The sequence below is a fragment of the Plectrocnemia conspersa genome, unplaced genomic scaffold, assembly GCF_051122295.1.
Source record: "Plectrocnemia conspersa isolate PC_06_02 unplaced genomic scaffold, ASM5112229v1 ptg000008l, whole genome shotgun sequence".
In the NCBI taxonomy this organism is placed as follows: domain Eukaryota; kingdom Metazoa; phylum Arthropoda; class Insecta; order Trichoptera; family Polycentropodidae; genus Plectrocnemia; species Plectrocnemia conspersa.
The window spans coordinates 11828581-11846588 of record NW_028277172.1 but is presented as its reverse complement, the minus strand read 5'-3'; the positions used below and the strand labels follow the sequence as shown (position 1 = coordinate 11846588).

General features: G+C 31.2%; 2 protein-coding genes across 6 annotated transcripts in view; both read right to left on the bottom strand.

The window, feature by feature from the left end:
• Positions 1 to 12390, bottom strand: part of Dg (Dystroglycan) — a 122171-nt gene extending 109781 nt beyond the window's left edge. For all 5 annotated transcript variants that reach the window (XM_088191017.1, XM_088191020.1, XM_088191021.1 and 2 more), the window contains exon 1: positions 12339 to 12390. The gene's annotated coding sequence lies outside the window, so the exon portion shown is untranslated. The remainder of the gene's footprint in view (positions 1 to 12338) is intronic.
• The window catches only part of Adss (adenylosuccinate synthetase), a 397806-nt gene that overhangs the window by 156856 nt on the left and 222942 nt on the right, over positions 1 to 18008 (bottom strand). The gene's annotated exons all lie outside the window — the stretch shown is intronic.

The window sequence follows — 18008 nt, the reverse complement described above, 5'->3', positions numbered from 1 at the left end:
AGAACATATATTTCACGCAAATTTTTCAAATACGTTTTTTATTTATATATAATTATTAAGACTCACTTATTGTTAATATTTAACGCCCATGTTTAGTGAAGTATATTCCGTGGACTATTAGGGTAAAAATATGTCTGAATAAAGATAAAAATGTATAAAAAATAGATAGATTTCGTGTATGCATATGTTTTCACTTCGCCAGTCATCCCTATCATAAAAAAAAGACCGGTAGGTCGCGGCGACGCGATAATTTCTCTGTTACATTACAGAATTACTGGGAGCCGATAGGTATAAGCAGACTTGCCTGATATAAAGCAAATGTATTTCTTTTATGTTGATACGATTGCACATATCGTACATGTTTAATTATTTTTTTTAAATTTGTGCCGAAATATCGGCCGGTGAGGTTTTTCATATAGGCAGGGTGGCCGATATTTCGACCTTCTAGGACTTAAAGGGATAATAGTATTCTACTTTGATATCATACCCCGAAAAACTAAAGTTAGGTTAACCCCCTACAATGAGCATCATTTTATTCTCCCCTTCTGCAATATGGGCATCGTCATTTTCGTAGTTCTAAGCCACGGAGATATCGTTCAAAACAAATAAGATGTATGGATTTCAAAAAATAAAATAAATATCATCAATACTATTGGTGTTTCATTTTGTAATACCGGTAGTACCGAAAGTAAATTTTTGGCCCAATACCGGTATTACCGGTATTGCAATCCCTAGCCAGGATATGAAAAGCGCGCATTGGCAGACTATATAGCAAGAATGGATGATAGCTGATTGTCTAAGACAGTCGCCTGACTGCTATAATTAAAACAAAGTGTTCGAAGAATTTGCAAATTCAGCAGCCAGAATCTGTAAATTGAGCACTAAAAATCATGGTTTCATTCAAGATTATTCTAAAAATCGCAGCGATAGTAGCTGATAACAAGCTGGTCTTATTATTAGTTAACTGCTTTGCAGGTTCACTTAAGGCGTTATATCATTATTTATTTTGCGACGCCAGCAAATATCATATTTGCAATAAGTCCTAAAATCACTGTTTCTCAGTATATTTGAACCGATCTTACAAAAATTGTCTAAGATAACAAAAAAAGTGAAAAATTTATATCTTGAAAATCATTACATCGGCGACAATGATGTGTCAGATGCTGCTCTTGCTATGATAGTATAAAGCTCAGGATCAGGATGGCCATGACCTAGCCTAGATAGAGGTTTAATCATCTCATAAAAATATACCTTTTTATAGCATCCTTTCCTCGCACATTCAATACATTTCAATTGATATTCAATGTTATATACTCATATCCTCAATTGTTCTTTTGAATAATTCTCCGATCAGGATGCAGGTAAGGGGCGAATAACAATATCGCCGGTTACTTTATTTAATTTAATATGAAAATATTCGGTATTGTTCCACGTGTCGAATAATCGGGATGAACGTAATACATTATGGGGTGCACGAGGGCGTTTGAGCTAGCTCAGGTCAGAAGCAAAACCGCGTTTGTATCACCTGAGCGATAAAGTCATTTTATGCGTGAGCGTGACCGGAATTTAATCGCATTACGTATGTATGACATGGCGCGGAAGCTGTCGGCGCACATTACTGCCGAAGCAAATGGAGGTTCAAAGTTTGAATGTAACTAATCTGAATAATCTTCAGAAACCCCGTAGAACCATACATAGGCCAAACGGGGCCGTTACGCATTAGAATACAGTCCGAGATAAAGTGCTTTGGATACGGAATGAGTAGCTGCGAAATTTCAGTTGTTGTGACTTTGTGCACAAGGGCTTATCACCGAGCAATTGGTCAACTGTCGTAAACACATGAACAAGATGAAACCAATTAGGGTTATTGCGAAGGATGTATGTACATAGATGAGTCGTATGAAAACCTTTTAATAATCAACCTCCTGCGGTCACCGGGACCCTTCAAGCTAATGATATTATTCCAAGAACGCTTTATGACCCGCGTCGGTAAGATTTTCAGCTTCGTGTGCTATATTCGTTTTTATCACCTGCAAGAATAAATATTTTTCAACCCTTTTTAAATTTAATAAATAATCGAGATGTGAACCGTAAGTTATTATTTTAAAACCTCTTCTCCTTTTATACTATTTAGCATGTGAACCGGGTCGCGAGCACCACCTACTTTTTTCTGAGTTGTATACAAGTATTTCGCAATACGCAGAAAAATTACATCAATTTTGACTTGATAAACGAGCGATGTCTTGCAAAACGAGCAGTGCGTATTAGCTCACTTTCAACACAATTGCCTTTAGAGATTGTACCACATGTCAGAATCGACCCAAATATGTTCTGTACAATAAATTATTTAAAAAAAATGTATTTAGAAAACTATTTGCCCATATTTTATACTCGAGGTGCTGCAGTACCGCGGTTCCTGCGATTAGCCACCTCTATTTGACAGTCGGCCCATCGCGTTCATCCCTTCCTGTGTGTGCACGTGACTAATATGCCATTCGTTAGATCTCCAACGCCCGATAAAACATTTATAATTTATCACGATCATTACCAGAAAAAAACACAGCGAAGCTTTCACGCCAGCGTGAAAAAGCGTATCATCACGCCCGTTTTCAACGCACCACAAAAGGGACAAAAGTGACGAAAACGGAAACGTCGACAATCGAAGAGCACAATATCCCCATTTCCTGGCAATTATGTCGCGATTGTCGTACGGGCGTAGTCGTAAATCTTTTTTCGGACACAAAAAACCCAATTTGCTTTTTTGTTTGTTTGCAACACAATTAAATCGCGCGCAAACACATACACGAATTTGAGCCATGAAATTAAAATTCATTTTATATATGTATATAAATCGATAAAATTAATTTAGGTACACCTGCATTAACTTACATATGAAAAGTATCTACGCATAAGATTAAGGGGTACCCAGCTAGTTTGTTGTCGATATCGACTTTTTAGATAAAAAAAAAATAGTCGGGGGCTATCTGTCAAATTCCCGAAATATTAAGCATATCTTAAATAGGGGCGTAAACATAAACTGGCCATCTCTTTCTCAATTATGAATAATGATGAAATGGATAGCTCTCGCACTGACTGTGGTAACGCAAATATAATATAGAGTAAAAAAAGAGGATGACTATACAATACTATGAATTCTATAAGTACTATGCATATCAGAATCATATATTTTTTAAATAATTATTCTTTTTTTATCTAAGAGATAAAACTATTTATACAATCATTAAAATTCGGTAGATAATATTAGTACACACGCTACGGTACAGTAACAACACACGAACTGCAAATATATTTTAAAATTATTTTCGAAATAAGATCTGTTTTATTATCTTATCTTATTTTTTTACTTAATTTATGATTGAAAAGTGTAAAAACTTGCTTACTTCTATTAAACATGATTAAATTTACGACAATTGTAAAACAATGGAAAAAATATTAATAACTTAAAAGTGTACGACATTTTCATGGAAAAAAGTACATAACATTTTTTTAAATATATTTATAATATTAAAATTAATATACATATGTATTTGATACACAAAGTTTGAAAACTTGTTAACGCGTTGGCTCTGACGCAATATGTTATGACGGGTGCCAGTTTCAGAATGAGTGCATGCACATAAAATACCCACATACATATACATCTAGACAAATATATGGTATATTGTTACTAAAACTAGCTTTAAACAGGATTTATTTCGGCAAGTGGAACATGCACACATCCATTCGATTTTACAACACAAAGCACGCGTGCACATGTTATTTTTGATTTGTTTTATTAGTCAAAAATCAAATATCCAAAAACAACACTTCGTTCAATGGCGTGTGTTTATTCGAAACCGACAAGCGCTGTTTGTATTGTGGCCTCATCGAATTGAAAACGTTCATGAATACTACTGTGTGTAGTAGGGTTGTCGAAAGAAAGCGTTCCGCTCGCGGTTAAGCAGCGTCCGGCGAGAACAGCTCTCGGATGATTAACGTCGTTTCGTTGCTGCTTTAGTAAAGCCCGAAAGCAAACATGTTTGTAATGGCACTGCAATGCGGAAGGTTGTGAGAAATTGACTTTTTTGTTCGAGCCACAATATATTTTGTATCACAGGCGAATAAAACGTTACGCGCCATATCATCAAATTATTATAATATGATTACGACATAATCTTGGAAATTTCGCATTAAACTTTTCCGAGAGTGGAAACCCTGTGTGGTAATGGCAAATGGCTTTTGATGTATTTAGGCACTTATAAGACGCATGCGTATAGATATAGTGGTTTCACTATTTAATTATGCATCCATTGATTAAGATCCCATATAAAGTTTGGTCTACTATTTTAATCATAATTCAATATAATTTATAATCAAAATTGACACTTGGACGTTTTAAAAAAGAAATATTATTTGAATAATAGTTCATGTCAACAAACCTTGTCCCATTCTTACTTGCACAACTCGGTAGCAGAGTTAGTTATCTCGCAATTATCAAGTTGATCTTGTTAATTGACCATGCGAAACGCTTTCCTAATGTATACCTAGTATAATAGCAGATCGAAATGGATACACTCCTATAAAATGCGATTGTGTCCAAGTAATTAAGAATGAACAATTAAACATTATCCATACTAGTATAATAGATCATCCGTAATATCGATCTACGTACATTTAAATCAGATTTAAAAATATATAATTTTAATTTTAGGGTACATATGTATATCAACAGTATAAATAAGTAAGTACTCAAAATTTCAGTTAAATATTTAACAACTCAGTTATATGTGTGAAAGTTTTATAGACAATTAATATTTAATTAAACTAATTGGAGAAGATCAATTAACTTTTCCAAAAGACTATCATTAAAGTCAAAATCTTTCAATGAAAATAATTAAGTACATATATTGTAATCATCCCCATCATTTGCAAAAAAATATTTCAATTAAATGTAAAATTAAGGGCGATTTCAGTTATAGGTCTCGATTTTTTTAATCAAAATAATTTGTAAATACATTTTTCAAAGCAAAACTATTCAAAAACAAAAAAAATATAACAAACGAGATAAACGTGATCAAAAAAACTAAGGATCAAACGACAATAAACTATGTAACTTTGCTATTTTCTATACAGTTTTAATGACGTTTTATATATTCATTAAGCGATTTTTGAAAGTCGATAAAATATATCTTAGTTAAAAATATATTTATTATCTTAATCTAAGTTAAAAATATATTTATCGGTAAGTGCTTCAAAGTTCTTCGTATTTTAAATTATGTATAAATGACGTGTTATATTAATAATTCTTGTAAGATGCATATATTTCTGCAGACGACACATTCATATTATATATTGAATGAGTGATAATTTAAGCATTATAATCAATTTATTAGACTGATAAGTTAATTTTAACGTTAAAAAGCAAATGCAATAATAATAAACTATGGATTTTAATACATATTTAGGTGCAATTATTGAGTTTAAAATACGACTACGACTGATAAGAAATATAGATTATAAGAATACATTAGTGCCATTTCATTTTTGTTATTGCGCAACCATTCTATCTATATATAGATAATGTTTATGGAAAAAATATTCCGTAAGTTGCGGAAGAGAAATGAGAAGTTGTTAATAAAAATAAATATAGTACTCGCATAAGAGCATGAAAAATAAATTAGGGTTGACGTACGTTAAGGAAAGATGGATATTAGTCATCATGTGAAAATAATTTATTACCAAAATATTTTGTAAAATAAACTGGTGATATGCATAGGTATAATACCAGAAAGAAGAGGATTTACAAACAGAACACGTAAAAATATAAGTAATTTTATAAACAATTTAATATTTTTTTCTCCCTCTTTTATTAATATTCAGAGTTGATTAATTTTTTTTTCTTATAAAGAAAATAGAACAACTTTGTATTTGTATTTCAGTATTGGGATACTTCGCAAACGAAGTCTTTATTACTCTTGTTTTTTAGGCGTGTATTTTTTGTATATGATATCTCTCCATATATGATTTTTTAGTACGCTGGGTGAATAGTCGCGACTGCGGCTGTCACTTGCGACAGCCTAGGTAGGAGGTTGAGCCTGGTTTCAGTTTGCGCATTATACTAAAGCGAAGCCTATTTAAATAATTTCGTAGTGACTAATGGGCCAAAACTCCTTAGTAGGGATTCCAATCCCGGGATCCCGGGATCCCGGACGATTTTCAATACCCGATGAGTCCCGGGATTATAAAACATAATCCCGAATTTTTCGGATTGGTTGATTTATCAAGCACAATCGAATTATTATTGACAACATCGTTATATTTCGTGTACAAACTTGCGCGAGTTGCACGTGTCATCTGTGAATCTTTGAGGCTGTGAGTCTGAACGTGCTTTTTCAGCAGCAGGCTGCTTAGGAACCAAAATCAGATCAAGGCTAAATGATAAAACACTTGATGCTTTGATGTTACTTCGTGAGTTTTATTCAAAATAATGTTTTCAATTAATTGTGTCTATGAATGTACATAGTATGTACATACATTGTCAAAAGTTCATTTTTTTCTTCTCAAATAAATATATAAGACCTTCCCTTTCTTATTTTTATTATATTATTTTCTATTTTAAGTCCAAGACTAAAATTATACGTACTTTATACATTGTACGTTATAAAAAACAGATGTAAAAATATATTGTATTATTCATTTTAAATTATTTTTATTGATAAAATAACATGAAAATTATCCCGGGACTGGTCCCGGGATCCCGGGATCGACTAATTGCAATACCGAAATCCCGGGATCAAAATTTTGGCCCGGGATTGGAATCCCTACTCCTTAGCCTTATGCAACTACTAAAAGGCCCAAGTAACCAAATTAATACAAAGCAATCTACATGTTTAGAATAATATGTATCAAATATGATAATATGTATATATTATAATGCATTATGAAATATTTTGTAGCTACAAATGTAAAATAAATTATTTCGTATCAAAGTATACATAATTCTGTGTTCACAATGTCGCAAAGAACATCCGGTCATTTTTTATTTTCATTTTAGGGGACTTTCTAACAAAATATGTATATTAGATTGTAGGCATTCATACTCCATTACATTAGCAAGTTGCGTTAAACCCAGAAACACATATTTTTCGTATTATGGAAAATTTATTCTGTCCGAAAACGCCGCGGTTAATTCAGCGAGATTTTACACGGCATTAATCTCGGAGAAGAATGTTCCTGCGCAATTATCTCGTTATATTCCATCATCTCGGGCGTTTCTCCAACGGCGGGTGGCTGCTGGGCGGTTAATGCCTTATTAAGCGTCGGGTCTTGTTTTAAGATGCCAACATATACTTCACTGCCTTTTAGCCCGAAATTTTTATACAAAGTCGTCCCCTCGGGCGACTCGACCCCGTCGATATCGAATCCTCTTTGAATTCAGAATCGACGTTAACTTGTAGCCGCCTCATACCAAAGATCGACCTTGTCGGAAATGTATTTTAATAACTCCCCGATCGAAATGCTCCTGATATTTACATAATTATCCTGCTTTTGAGATGGGATATGGCAAATTTTCGAGCTACATTTACACAATTTTTCGAACGTTCATATTCCTTACATTGTATTTTAGTCTAAAACGAACACGAATATTATTACACATCTTACAATAACAATACCGAGTATTTTTTAAATTGTATTATATAAACACTTTTTTCCAGCAATATTCACCGAAGACGGGCGCCGTTCACTCAGGTGGAATATTTGCTCACTTAAATATACTGCCTACTCGTATAATATTTTGTTCCTTTGCAACAACACCCACAAGTCGGCCTGTGGGAGTAATTGAGGAAGAAAATAGATAACAACTTCAAGCTTAATCACTGGGTTACTAACTGTTTCTGATGGATAGATAGCCTTAGAGAAGAAAAATAATGAGTGGAAAATAATAGTTTCAGTAAAAATGTGATATTGTTGAATATTCGTTTGTTAGGTTACATTATGTGTATGTTACAAAATGTGAATTTCTATGATGCATACATTAACTAGGTAATGTATACACCGCCAAATCACTTCAGTTACAGTACACACAAAATACTTTATAAGCAATGTAACTATACTTTGTTTCATTATACAGTCACTTTAAAGCTGATATCGTATTTTACAACGGTATTTCAATGGTTTTCATGTACGTTCCAACTACTTCATTGTTATTCCGACACCCGTAGCGACAGACGTCTTCAAATTGTTATTGCTATACATACGTAAATGATAACGATTGACAAATTATTGATTTTGATAACTTATAACTTTCATTATTTCAACAAAAAATATAGTAATATTTCTAATTTCTCTAAATTTGTTTAAATATATAAAGGAGTAATGATAAGTATATCGAACGTATATCCGGATCTTATAGTTTAGAGGAAATTTGTAGGGCGTACACCCAAAAACTTTTCACTTATGAATAATGACTCAAAGTGATTCTGTTAAAAGAAACGGAGTATAGTTACTGTATGCTCTTACCGTTCGATGTTTGGCAAAGTATTTAAAATGTTCACCTAACGTACACTGGAGTCGCCATATTAAAAAAAATCATAAATGTTCAATATAACGTGGCAATCTAAAGATATAAAATATGAAAAAAATCATATTTATATTTTCAATATCATGTATTAAAATAAAAAAAAATATTTTTATACAATTAATAATTAAAGTGTATATTTTATATACATATATAATAAAAATGTATATATTTAATCGGTATTATATTTTAAACAATTTATGTAAGGTAAATATTGTTGCCAATTTATATGAGCCTCATTTTAAGTAGATTCGTTGCAGAATTATTCATGGGGCGTTCACTGTTTTGACTGTCTGTCAAATATTGTTCGTTGACGATGCACCTAGCTAGTTATTTAAAGCATACACGAAATGTAGCATTGTAAGCTTTAACAAAAACTAATAGTAATGCATACTTTGAACAGCCATCATTTGTGACTTAGAGAAGGAGGTGTATGCAGTCTTACACCTGGCAAAAAACAGTTATTGACTAAAGAAATGCATCTAACACACATTATAAAGGAATATCCGACACAAAAGCTGAGCTGATTTTCATTTAGGAAGAATGACGCTCTGATGAGAGTAAAATAAATTCATACGCGTCAGATGGGAGCACTACGTTCGTCGTCAAGGTAGCAAAAGATTGAGCGAAAAATATCTACAGGCAATTGTGCGAAATCCAGAGTGTTAAATGAGCTGAGGATGCTATTTATATTCCAGAATGGAGGTATCCACTTTAACGACGTAACAGTGAAAGCGGTGGATAATAAAACTCCTGGAATTATTTTCATCCCTTCGATGGAAAAATTGACTGCAATTTCATGGATGATTTTGTATGATGCCATCAGGCAAAAATAGTCGGTAGTGTTTTTTATTGATCAATTGAATCCAAGCTTATGTTATTAACATTAAAATTACAAGTACACGCATTAGTATTTTTTTATAGGGAAAATAGAAGTAAACCTTGAAATTGTTTCATAATGAAAATTAATATCTGAAGTTCGTTTCTATATTGAGTTTGTTTCTATACGTTGATTTAATGTATAACGAAACCGAAAAAGCTGGTTGTTGCCAAAATAAGGACAAGAAATATAATTCCAAAAGCTGAAAATGTTTAGAAAAATCTGCCTTGTTTCATTGGGGAGCTCTTTTGTAAAAATCGTTGTGTTGAAAAATACTCATACACACAGTTGTTAATTCGTTAACTCCGGAACATTGTATTCGTTATAATTTGTGTAGCAGGATGCATTAGTTTTTCTGCCATATTATGGAGTTTTCCAGCTTTTACTATTAGTAGGGATACTTCATATAATGTTTTTACTGCTTTTTATTGATACAACCAGTGTCAAAAAGAAGGTAATGGCTACGCGGACCTCAGTTTAAGAACTGCTGATCTAACGTCTTTTGGAAATATTATCGGCCAACAAACATTTCAATATTTTATCAAAATTGATCTACGATTAAACAAAAATTGGCACACGTAGCATTTATATAACAAAGGCTTAACTAATCACTCGCTTGCCCAAACCGTCATATTTAAGTTTCTACGCGTCCTATATATTCCAATCTCTCTAGTTAGAGTATCTCTGGAATATCAAATATTCAAGAGAGTTGAGGTAAGCACTCCGTATAATTATGGCTCATATAACATTTAGCGACGAGCAACGGCGGAATTTGCTTGTCAAAAATCCGGGATCTCACTCGGTGTGAGCAAATCCGGTAGTTCGAATCTCTCTCGCAGGATTATCTCGTCTCCGAAGACGAGTCGCTAGGATTTTCCGGGGAGCGTTCGGTGTCGGATGTTCTTGAACTTTAGTAACTAGACACCTCTTCTTCTCGCGGTCCCTCAAGGCTCCGAGAGGCAGTCGGCCGTCGTGAAAGCGCGTTGCATCCGTCGCGAGGAGGTGAACCGGAATGCGTTTCTGCCGGTTATGGGCAGGCCCACGTAAGTGGCAGACGCCTCCGCATAAGTTCCCATTCGAATCGAACGAGCTGCTCGAAAAGTTTGTCCCTTTTTGTAGAAAGCCACGCGGGAGGAGGCAGCAGCAGCACCGGAGGGACCAGACCGATCCAACATGCAACCATGTTTGGAAGTGGACGGAGAACGAACAGCTGGCGCTCTCTCGGACTCCAGTCGCAGACAGACGATTACAAAATAACGAGTGTTTCTCAAAATGTGGGATTAACGGCCTCTAAAACCTCGCGCAGTGAATCTCAATATGGCAATAATTAAAGATTCTAGAATAGAAAGATTTATTTTTTACTTGAATTGTTGCTGAAAATGAGAAGTGGACCCTTTAATTGAATACGCGACGTAAAAGGCAGTGGTTAGACGGCAATCAACCCGCAATTCCAACCCTGAGAACAGGATTTAGTGGAATATGAAGGGCATAATCCATTATGAGTTATTGGAGTATAGGCTGATAATTACGACAGACATAGTGTGGTCAGATAATTTGTTTAAAAGCGATTCAGAGCATACAAACACATTCCCTTATTAATTAAAGTAGAGTAATTTTATACCAAGACAGCACATTTCTTCATGTATCCAAGAAGACAGAAAAATTCAATGAATTTTCTTGGAAACTCCTTTCTCACCCACCACCGTATTCTTCAAACATTGCTCATTTATATCCTTGAAACAGTTTTAGGTGGAAAAAAGCATTTTTGAGCGGATATGAAAAAGTTTTTAAAAACATTATTTTTCGAATCAGATATTAAAGTATTACGCACCTTAAAAACTTTATTCGTAAGTTTTCTATGTAATAATTTATGTTTGTTGTAAATGTCACTTGTTTGTCTATTGACGATTAACATCGTAATATTATATTATTAGATATAGCAAATATAATTTTTGATGAAAAAAAAAATTAATACAAATTAAAATTAATTTTAACATTGTAGATTGTCGAGCTGTGTTCTCTGTTACTTGATTATGTGAAATATTTAAATTAAATACTTATAAACGACAATAATGACTATGTATGACAACGATATCAAGTAAGCGAATAATAACCAGTCCCTGGAGGAAGATTCGACCGTTTCCACAGGTGACGAGAGAATCGTTCCATTGGAAAATATAAATTATTCGCCCGACAAACGGCGAGTCATTACACGAAATGTTTAATTAATTAACGCATTTACGATGGCGAAATCGTTAATGACGAGTACTACATATTTATAAACATATACATTATTTTCTTAATGATTAACAAAATTTACGATAAATAGAAAATGACGACGGCGTTCGATCTGTCAAAATTGAATTATAGATCATAACGATAACAAACGCGACCATGAAAAAGTGTCGTATACTAATTATTATCGAATATGTAAAAAATATATCGATAGTATGGACAAAAATATAATCGTTAAGGCCAAAAGTCATTTGAAATCTTCCAACGTCAACTTTGACAGTCAACAATATGATAAATATTTAACCTCAAATTAAAAAAAAGCAATATTTACATTATCGCGAACAAACACTGCAGGGAGACAGGTGACACATGCGTTGTGAAATATCGATAATTTTCGACGTTTACACAATATAGTCGCGAATCATTATCGCGAGGGAGAAACGCGTCAATTCACACGACCGTAAACCAATCGGAATCGAAAGGGGCGCATAAATAAACAACGGGTGCATCGCGAACATTGCGAAAGGCCGGTAAACGTGAATAAAATCGAGCAAATCGATTTTACATGAGCGACTATTTAGATTTAAGTTGATAAATAAATAGGCGGTGTGTTTACGTTGTATTAGACAAGCGAACGGAACTAACCTTAGACAGCAACGAGTGACACAGCGCAATGTGCGACCGCCGGCACGCGTCTATCGCTAATCGCCGGTCGCCGGCCCCGCTACTCTGCTAGCCCCGCCCGTCGATAAGGCAGTTCGCCGCTGTACCGACACCATATGTCAAATACTACGGTACGAGAGCTGTGAGTAAGTGAGTGTTGCCATCGTGATTTTTCTTGAAAAAAATTAAGGAATTACGAAATCATTGAACGACTTGATATCATTAAAATCAAAAGAAGATATGGAACTTACAATCAAACACCTTATCGAAAATATACATAAAGCAGTGCTGCAAGAAACTCTGGAACGTACATACAAAGAAAAATGTTCGATTATAATAAAACAAATGATAATTTAAAAAGCCTTCGTAAACAATCACAAGAGCTCCAGCAGGGTTTACTATATAAAATAAAAATGAAATAATGTAAATATATTTGCAAAGGAATTCTATAGATTGTTAGTGATATCTTAAATATAGATTATCTATATTTTTAGTCGGGGAATCTTGTGTATTATTCAATATATTTTATTTTTAAGAATTTTTCTTTACATGTTCGTTAAAATTCGTAAATATAATAATATAATATATTTTTATAAAACGATGTAGCGAATACAAATAATATTCGGCAATATTGTCTAGCAATGCATCTTTTTTCGATCGAAATTAGAGCTATAACGAGATCTATTGTGAATGGCACAAAACGAAAAAATATGCGCGTGTTTATCTGAGGTATTTGCAAATTACACTGCTACCGAATTTATGTAAACCAGGACAAAAGCATTTGCCAATCTGCTAGACTATTCTAATAAAATATTATCAGATAAAACGGAGATTCTAATTCGGTCCTTAGCCACAAATAATTGCTCAAGAAGATTTTTCCGGATTATTCCATGTTCCCGATCGTGTATAATCTAAAGTCTGTAAGTGAGAATCGTTTCCTCTTCAACTTTCTAAATATCATTTAAATCTGCCACTTCGCTTTCGACTTGAAATTCATGAAAGTTTGACCACGAGCTCGCATCCAGCGTAGCTTACGCCGAATTGGAGTTCAGAGAATGCAGCCGCTTTCACTATATTCGACAGATCAGCTCCAGCCAAGCGGTCACCTTGAATGGAAAAGAATTGACTTGAATTTTTAAGATAGCCAGGATAGGAAGACTATGACGCAGCGTCTCGACTCAAACGACAAATCACGTATCGATATCATAATAACTTTATGTTGCAAAAAAATATATGAGCGCATTTCAACTGTTGTAATTTAAAAACAATTTACAAACTTTTGTAATCACGTCTTAAAATAAATTGGTCCAAGCACCGCTACCGTACAAGTATTTGATAATTAGATATTTTTTATAATGATTTTATTGGGGAGGGAAGGTTACTAGGGCTGATGCGGTTCAATTTTTAATTCAGTTTAATTTTGATGATTTGCTGAATGAAAGGTATGGGATGTCAGCCTTCCTAAACGACAAAGATAATAGTAATAAAAATATATTATGTTCTAGGAAGTAACTTAAAAAAAAGTAAAATTTAAATATTTTGTAATTGTTTTAATAATTAAAATGTTAATTCGAATCGTTATTTAAAAAAATATTTATGCTGCATTTGTGATATTATACTACCACGTACACATGCATTGATACAAGTGGTGATGATTCATAGAAACATGTGATAACAGAGACAAATTGGTTTGTTAACAAATTTGTGTCTGTATTAAAATGTATTTAAAACAATATTTGTTAATTAAAGTAAATAACGTATTTTAATTAACAGATATCATATTGGTTAATTAAAATACATACAAGTAATCCAATACATATTTAAAATTTATCTGTATGTGCGTAAAATACTTAGGAACACATAAGATTGGATTTATAAAAAGGTTTTAGATTATTTTATCTAAATTGATCAGATTGTTTTGGCACTATTAAGGACATATTATCGTGACAAATACTTTTTTAAAAAAATGTGAAAACAGAATTTTTGCATTATAGGTATTACTTTTCAGTAAAATCGCATGGTGTCATAATTTCGACGATCTCATATATTTGGTATTTAGATATATGGATACAGATGTAACATATTATATTTAAATATTTTATCCTAAAACATTTTTCGCCAATACCACTCTGTCTATTCGCATTCAAGGTCAACGCGTGATAAAATAATCAAGTTTGTATTTTCTGCACCGTTCTGCCATAGTCACAAAACAACCATGGATACTGAAGACGTGTATAAGCAGCAGTTACAAACTTTTAATATTGAGTTTGAAAAATACGAAAATACCTTGAAAACGTGTATTGTTTCTAAATACAGTGCTGATAAATTTAATTTGGTTAGAATCTTCCTATGTGATCATATTAAATTTTTAAAGAAGAGATATAAAATAAAGTATTTTCAAGATTGTGTTAAAAATAATGTAGTTCCAAACGACTTTCAACTAAAGTGTTCCTACGATTCTAAAAAAATAAATAAAATCTTGAGGGATGCCTCCAATGACATATTAAATGCTGTGATTGAGTTAGAAAATAGCAATTGTTCGAAATTGCAGAATAGCTTGACTGAAATGGATGCACAATTGGAAAAAGTTCTTAAGCCAGAAGATTATGAAGTCGTGGTTGGTTCTAAAGAAGAAATTGTCAAAATTTATAAGGAAAAGGTCAACAAGAAGAATCATAATAATTTAATGGATATTTATTTTGGAGTGAATAATGAAGAATTTCCTTATTTAAATGAGAAGATAAACTATTCAAATTTATCTTTAAATAAACACGAAGAATTAATTTTGAGTAGAGGTATGAATTTTGAATTAATTCATAGTTCTGTATCCCGTGTAATGGAAGAATTGGCTTGTGCAATAGAAGAGTATCTCCTGATAAACGACAAAAATGCTGATGAAATTCGACGTGAGATTATCACAATTTTAAGGAAGGAAAAAATTGTCAATAACATATCAATAACGGAGGCAAAAGCTCTTCAGAACCTTATGAATAAAGATAAGATCATTATATTGTGTAGGAAAGAAGATAAAAACAATCCTATTGTAGTGGATTCCGACTTCTATTATGAAGAAATGATAAATATAATTGAAAGTTTTAATTTTGAACTTCTTAAAAAAAATACTATTTTGGAACCAATAGCTAAAAAAATAACAAAATTATGTACTCAGAAAATTTTACCAAAAGATTTTAATTTAATTTCTCGTCAACATCCGAGACTATATGGTTTGGCTAACGTCAAAGACACTTTATCATTTAGTCTTTCTGTAGATTTATCTGATACGTTAGTTTTGAATTTATTAAGATTTTTAATTAAAAAGATGAAACCTGAAATACACAGTAATTCATATGTTAAAACTCCACGTGAATTTTATCAAAAACTAAGAAAAATTGATTTGCCTTCAATATATGAAATAGTTAAACTTAAAATCAAATTTAAATCGGAAAGTTCCATTTTTATAAAAGAGACATTAGATATTATGAAAAACTTAGTATTAAAGTATTTTAAAGATGATGAAAACTTGATAAATATATGTCTAGAATACACATATTTTAATTTTCGTAATAATCATTATCAGATAGATTGGAACAATGCAATTAATTTAATGGTAGAAAATGAACAGATTTATGGTTTAATTGATTTGTATTTATTCAGTGTAATAGATTTATTTAAATCTGAGTCAGAGGTTAAATATTGGTTTTTAAATGACAATGAATTCTTTCTTATTGTGAACGTAGATTGTGTGAGCACTATATACAATAAAGTTAAAAATAAATATAAAAGCCTAACTGCATCAATTGAACATGATTTTGAAGTTACATTTATGGATATATTGGTTTTTAAAAAAGATAATAACCTGCGTGTCGATGGAATTTGTGAAATAGATGACAAAGATTTAAATGAAACTGTTAACACTAGTACATGTGTTCCAATGCCTAAGAAATTTAAACAAAAAAAAGCCTTAGAAGAAAATAAATATATTCTACTTCCATATATAGATAAAATAAGTGAAAAAATTGGTCAAGTTCTGTCTGATAATGGAATAGAATTTGTGTTTGTATCAATACACACACTAAAAAAATACTTACATCCTTTATTGCATGACTTTGATAAAACTAAGCTACCGGGTGTATATTGTATTGAATGTGGTAATTGTGATTATGTTTACAATGGACAATCCTACAGACCGATAAATACAAGAAATAAACAAGAAGAACGAGACCTTAGGAAACGATATTATAAAACTGCATTAGCTAAACACATAAAAGATAAAAATAACCGTAAGCACAGAATACAGTTTGAGTCCGTGAGAGTAATCGATACAGAATTTACATCATTAGTAAGGTTGAATATAAAAGAGGGAATTGAAATTGCTAAATCAAAGTATAAAATGAATGTTACTAAAGGCAACAATTTCAATGAAAGATGGTATTCGTTTTTTGATACGTTACCATGAAAATAATGAGGCGCAAAAGTCTGTTTTTTTATAATTTAGGTTTGTATGTATGTTATAAAAAATATATTTGAACAAATTATTGTTATTAACATTTATGATAAATTAGATAGTCTTTATTGAGATTTAATAAGATGATTTAATTTATTATTAGTTAAGTGCTAGTATAAATTAGATATTCATTTATTATATTCTAAAGCATATGTATCCTGTAACCAATATTATTTTATAGTTATATAATTTTTGATTATTTTAAACTAAAAAATCATAAAATATTTAATATTTTTTATATTGATATATATAAAAAAAACAATGCTTAGATTTACATTATAAATTCTTTATAATTTCATATATTTTAATTTTAATGAATGTTTTTTGTATACATTTACCAACAATTTTTGCATTTTGCTAATGTTTGTATATTATAGGCAATGATTGAAATAATACATTTTGTTAGATAATATATTTAATTAAATTATTGTTTTAAACATTAATGAGAATTTAATTAGTGTTTATTGAGATTTTATATGATGATTTACATTATAAAATGTTAATATAAATAATATATTAATATAAATTCATTATGTTCTAATGTACATTTATTCTGTAATATAATGGCGATATTGTTATTAATAATATTTTATTCAAATATTTTTTATTATTATTCTACACTACAAAAATCATAAAATAATATTAATTATAAAAATAAAAATATTTAGATTTACAATGAAAATTAAATAATATAATAAAATATAAATTAATTTTAATTTCAATTAATGTTTTTTGATACAATGACCTAAAAATGTTTTGTTTTTGTTAGTATATTATATTATAATCAATTTTGTGTATAATATTATTAATCAAATTATTGTTAGTAACATACATATATATGATTATTTACTTTACAAATTGTTAAAATTAATTTTACTATATTTTTTTCATATTTTAGTACATAATATATTTTTAGCATAATAAAAGCATTTAGTAAAGTCTTAAACCTTTAAAATTCACAAGAAATTTAGATTAAATTATATATTATACAAACTAAATAATAAATTTATTGTATAAATTAGGTAGTTTTAAATAACTATTTATATAATTTTTCTTAAAAACTCATAGGTGTCACTAAGTTTTTATATTATATTTTTAGCAAATACAAATTATGTAATTAAACAAATAAAAAATATTAAATAATGATA